Consider the following 6,282-nt stretch of genomic DNA (forward strand, 5'->3'; position numbering starts at 1 on the left):
ACAGAGCCAAGCTTGAAATGCCTCTGCTGCCGGCTTGGTTCGGTTTAACAATCCTCCTAGTGCCGCTCGGGATGCAGCCGGCCAGACGCGAGTGGCTGCTCAGAGCAAGGGCGGCTGCCGGGGCCAAACGAGTATTCCACGGCAGGGAATCGCAGGATCAATTAGGTTGGAAAAGATCATCGAGTCCAACTTGTGGCCGAACGCCACGATGTCAAATAGATCATGGCACTGAGTGCCACATCCAGTTTTTCTTTAAACACCTGCAGGGAAGGTGATTCCGTCACCTCCCTGGGCAGACCGTCCCAGTGTGGAATGGAACGGGCTGAATGAAGGAGATCCCTGCGTTGAGCCGTGGCCCCGGGCTGCCGCAGCTGAGTGAGCCCCGCTGTGCACGGCGAGGGCTGGGCGCTTGCAGCCCTGAGTGCCGGGAGCATCCCGCCCTGTACGAACAGCGGGTGGAGAGTGTCACCAAAGACACTGCTTCAAATAAAACAGCAGCAGGTTCCCCTCCTGATCTTAGGACCTAGGTGCTTGAGTCGTTTAAAGTTTTATGTGTTTCAAAATCGGTGCCAAGCGTTTTCTTACTGTTGGGGAATTACTGATGTGGGAAGGGCTCTCTATTTTTTGCACTATGCAACATTTTAGTGAATAATTTTATGTAAAGTAAAGGAAAGAAAAGGCATGTGAGGCCGTGATCCCTTATGCTATTTAATTTTGAAGGCTGTTTGCTGCATTCTTAGTAATACCCTTGGAGCAGTGGTGACAGGTGAAAGGTGACCAGTAGCCCCAGGAGGAAACTCAATGCTCCGTTACGTTTGAGTAAATCCCTAGAGAACTACAGACCCAGTTCTTCTTCAGCATCACTGGCATCTGCAGGATCCCACCAACATGTAACTGCAGAGACACAAAGCCTCAGCCGGTGGATGTGCCCCATGGTACCAACACAGTGTTCCCTGCAGTGCAGAGCAGCTCACAGACCTCCAGAATCCCTGATAAGGCCTCCCTGCTTATATCACTGAGAGGATTCAGTCCAGGAACAGTCACAGCCTGCAAATCTGACCTCATCCCTCAATTCTTTTTAACATCAGTTGTTGGGTTTCTTAAGAGCCCTTCTCTGTCACACCCCACAATGGTTTATAAATAAGCTGTGAAAAGACATTAATAAAAAACGTGGTTTACTTTGCCCATTGCCACATAAACCAGATGGTATGAGTCGTTGGCTGGTACTGTCTGTTTGCTTTTGATACCAGCAGTTAAGATACACCTCTGAATAGGGCAGGACAATTTTTTTTCTTGTATGACTCTCAGGTAATTTTTTTTGTTGTTAGAGGCATGAGCACCTGAATAATATTTTCAGTAAGACACAGGTGTGAGAATCCACAAGTTAAAAGTTCAGATGCTCAGAATAACAGAAATTTAGGAAGTATTCCTATTCTATTAATATAATTAATATTATAAAACAATATTGCTATCATCTGACTCAGCCTTTTGAGTTACAGGACTAGCAAAAGAGAGGAAAAAGCAAGACTGTTACAAAGAAACTATTGACATAGAGTAGATCTTCAAAAAGGTAGCATAACTGAGCAGACCTGTGATTAGAAGTGAACAGTGAAAGTACTTGACTTTTAACAGGATTTTAATTTAGTACCAGAAAGGATACCATGCAACAAAATTGTCCTGTGTTTATTAATGAGTTTGAGAATTTGCAGACCATTGATTCAAATTCACTTTCTAGATGAAGGTCATAGACAGAACTCTGAACTCCTGAAACTTCTGTTGAGGTCTTCAAAGTTATAATCACATTGGGTAAAATCATGTATGTAAAATAAAGTGAGCATTGAGGATCATACTGCTGATTGTTTTTATAAAATTCTAGGCTATCATTATAACCACATGCACTCCTTCCTAGCTTTGCTTCTCAGGATGGAGCTAGAGAGATAGATGATAGATATATTAGACAGACAGACAGACAGACAGATAGATAGATAGATAGATAGATGTGTTGTATTGTGTTGTGTGATGTGATGTGATGTTATGTCATGTCATGTCATGTTATGTGTATGATGTGCAGTTTACAGTTTCTCCAGCAGACCCTTCAGGCAGTTGCAACAATGAACAGATTTATCCTGGCACATGGTTACTATGTGCAGCCTTCTCCAGTTGTTTATGACTTTTCTTGACCTGAATTAGTGCTCATATGAAATCAACCCTGGTTCAGAGGTTTCTGCCCCTATTTTGATGCTTAGTAGACCTGTGTCACTGACTACATATAATGACTATTCTCTTTTTGGTTTTTTCAGTCCTAGTCAGGTTGGTGCACACAACTGCTTACTTAAAGGCATAAATTTCTGACAGGAGTAATCTTATTGATAAACATTTTTCATACCGAGATACCTCTTATCTTCATATTGAGAAAATTTGCTTCTTGAGTTTTAATGCATTTGCTTCCAGTTATTCTCAGCAGCCTTCACTCTTGAGTTTACCATCTCAAAAGACATTATTTTTTTGTTTACTGACTTTTCTAAAAAGTCTGCTTTTTTTCCTTATTACAAGTCTTTTGTTCTTTTTTCTTGCAACAAGATAATTACATTACACTTTCAAACAAACTACCTTCATTTTCAGGATTTTCAACTAGTTCCTCCTTGTATAAAAACAGAAGTAGCATTTTGGCATCCTCTAGTCACTTCCTCTATTTCCTGAGACAGAAATTGATTTCCAGTGTGCTCAGCAAACTTGTTGGGCTGGTGGAGACCTGCCAATAAAACGCAGTGCTCTGAAAGAATGAGCTGAGCTGAATCAGTGCAGCTCCCTCTGAACTGAGCAGCTGCACTGAGATCTACTGACATTGCTTCTGGTCCTGGCTGGCCTGACCAGCTCATGTTACCTTCACCAACATGTGAAGAATATTTGCTCTCCAAGATGACTTTTGTTTCTTTCTCATGAGTAATTTGTGCAGTACCCTTGAATCACTTACTCAAATTGGCAACTGTTGATCAGATATTAAGATTAAATAGCTCCCAGGGAATTTTTGCTTGGAAATAGTATATCCAGTGACTTCCTTCCAGGACACTGGAGACAATTTCATTGTAAATGTCTGGGTTTAGCCAAATTTGTTGATAGACTGAATTTTTTATTCAGGACTTCCACTGCACTTTTCAAGCCCTTAAATCCCTCTTTTAGAGTGAACATATGAAAGCGTCATTCCTTCCAGCAGCTTATCCCTGCTAGTGAATGTCATGGGAAACCTTTGAGGATCTCTTGGTCCCTGATAGTGCATGATCAGTCTCTGGTCAACCCTGTGCCTATTTTGACTTACCGGAATAAATCTCTAAATACTGTTCAGAATTCTTGTGCTTGTCTTTCTCTCTGAAAATTCTCAGTCTCACACAGGTTCGCCAGGGATCTGCAGAATTAAACAGGAGTGCCAGGCACCAGTACCACTGTAAAAGCCATTTCACAGCTCATACCAATGCTGTGTGGAGGTTGGTGAAAGTATTCATTCTGTTGACTCTGATGTAATCCACAAGCTGCATTTCTGTCACACAGAAATCCAGGTACCTTCTCTAGGGAAAGTTCTGCATCTTCTTGCAGACAGACAAAGCACCCGCTGCCCATCCATGAGGGCACACTGCTACCACAAATCCTCTACAAAAAGCTCGGTTTTAATTAGTTCTTACCTGTAACCACTTCAGTGCTTCACTATTTCCCTTGCTTCAGTAGACTGAAGATTTTCATTGCCTCTTCCATTTAGCCTCAGGTAAGACCTATCAGCTGTAAACAGTTCTGTGGTTGCCTTTAGAACAAAGACTATCTTGGGTGTCACCAGCAATTATCTCCAGAGCAGCAGTGTTGTCAGTCCAGTTCCACACTGCAAGAGTGGTGTTTCCTGCCTGGGATAATATTTCATCTCCCTCTCACCTTTCTGAATTCTCAGAGTTCCCCTGTGTCATTGCCTGGGGTATGTCACCCACAGGAGTATGGTCCCCAGGTCTTCTGCAGGGAGTCAGTCTTGTTATTTACAAAGGTAAAAAATACCATACAATCCTTAATTTTTGTTAACTGTACAAACTTTTAAGCTCCCAGAACATAAGGTCAACCATATTGATCAGTGAGAGTAACACATAGTTTTGCTACTGATAGCCTATTTACATGTTTAGATCGACCATTTGCCTGCACAGCATGCTATAGTGGGGCTCAATCAGCTGCTTGTTCTAAATCCTTCATTAGTTGCACCTTCTGAACTGCTGCATTTTACTCAGAGTCAGGGAAAGCAGTAGGAATGCCAGTCTGTGTTTGAGCTTATGAGTGCTTCCTGACTTGATGCTCAGTTTCCAGACAGACGCTGCAGTTGCTTTCCCTCTAACTATAGCATTTTCTTTAATATCATTTGGGATGTCTTTATTCCCAAAAATATTCTGAAACAAGTGGGTAGTTCCCAGATCATTAAAGGCCTTGATGATGCATTTGAGATGGTATGTTGCCACAAATCATTGAATTCAGGATGTTTTTCATACTCACATTTGATTTTTGCATTACTTGTGTTTGAACACCATGATGAAAGCTGATTTTTTTCTCAGTGTGTTTGAATGGTAGTAAGGTCTTTGCACCTATCAATCTATTTAAAATCTAGAATCATTACTACATTTTCAGTAACAGTGATTTTCTTTTGCTTTTTAAAGTATCACATAGATTCCTCCCCCCCCCCGCTATAAATTCAAATATATTTGTTTTGGTTTCTTATTTTTCTCTGGGTATCTTGCCTAAGGTCTAAAGGAAGACCTTGTCTCACTGTCAGAGGTCCACCAAGCTACCCTCCCCATCCTCAAAAGAACAAGAGGAAAGAATGAGGCAAAAAAGCTCATGGGTTGATATAAAGACAGTGACGATACTCACCACTTACTGTCATGAGCAAAACAGGCTTGGCTTTGGGAAATTAGTTTACTCTATTGCCAATTGAAAATAGATTAGGATAGTGAGAAGCCAAGACAAAACTAAAAACATCTTGACCCAGCCCTTCTTCTTAGGCTCAACCTCACTCCTTCATTCCCAACTGGTCAACTCCTTTCCCTGACTGGTGCAGGGAATGGACAGTGGTGGTTTCAGTCAGTCCATAATACTTTGTCTCTGCTGTTCCTTCCTCCTCAGGGTCTCAGGTCCTGCAGAAAACCTGTGTCTGCGTGGGCTCCACTCCACAGGCTATCATTCCTGCCAGGAGCCTGCTCCAGCATCATCTCTCCATGACTGCAGCTTCCCACAGGGTACATCCACCTGCTTCCATGGGCTGCAGGAGCATCTCTGCTCCCCCATGGACCTCCGTGGGCTGCAGGTGGATCTCTGCTCCCCCATGGACCTCCGTGGGCTGCAGGTGGATCTCTGCTCCCCCATGGACCTCCGTGGGCTGCAGGTGGATCTCTGCTCCCCCATGGACCTCCATGGTCTCAGGGGCACAGCTGCCTCACCATGGGCTGCACCACAGGCTGCAGAGAATCTCTGCTAGAGCACCTGGAGCACCTCCTGCCCCTCATTCTCCACTCACCTGGGTGTCTGCAGGGCTGTTTCCTTCACATTTTTATCATTTCTCTCTCACAGCTGCTGCCCAGTAATTTCTGCCATTTGTTACATATATTATCATAGAGGCAGCACCAGCACCATTGATGGGGCTCAACTTTGTTTTGGGGGGGGTTCATTTTAGAGTCAGCTGGCTCTGGCTCTGTCCAGCATGGGGGCAATCCCTGGTCTCTTTTCACAGAGGACACCCCTGAAATCCCCTGACTATGAAAACCTGGTCACATAAACCAAATTAAAGCAATGAGATTCTGTTCAAAATGTTTTTGTAGGAGCTGAGAGTCCTCAGTGGCATATTAAATACCATTAAATTCCGTAAGGTCAGATATAAACCCTTCAAAGGTGGCATCTTTCTCTCTAATATGTTTGGAAAGCTCATGTTGGGTGCTACAATATATTTATATTTTAAATCATTGTAATAACATTGTCATGAGATAAATCAGTATGTATAATATTGAGGCTTACATTCTGAAATCCTGATTTTCTTTAGAGAAAACCAGTGAGCTCCATGACACAACAGGATGTGATATTAGATAGTAGGGATAATAAAGCCACCATGTAATAATAAATACACCCCACCTTCCAATAACTAGAATTTCAATAATGTCAGAAGTTATTGATTAACCCAGGGTTAGGTAGTATTTAGCGATTCCAACTTCATGCTTGTTTTATTGAAGAGCAGAAGAGTTGCACCTTCCACATTCAGGCTGAGCAAAA

This window comes from Hirundo rustica, chromosome 1 (assembly GCF_015227805.2).
Source record: "Hirundo rustica isolate bHirRus1 chromosome 1, bHirRus1.pri.v3, whole genome shotgun sequence".
Classification (NCBI taxonomy): domain Eukaryota; kingdom Metazoa; phylum Chordata; class Aves; order Passeriformes; family Hirundinidae; genus Hirundo; species Hirundo rustica.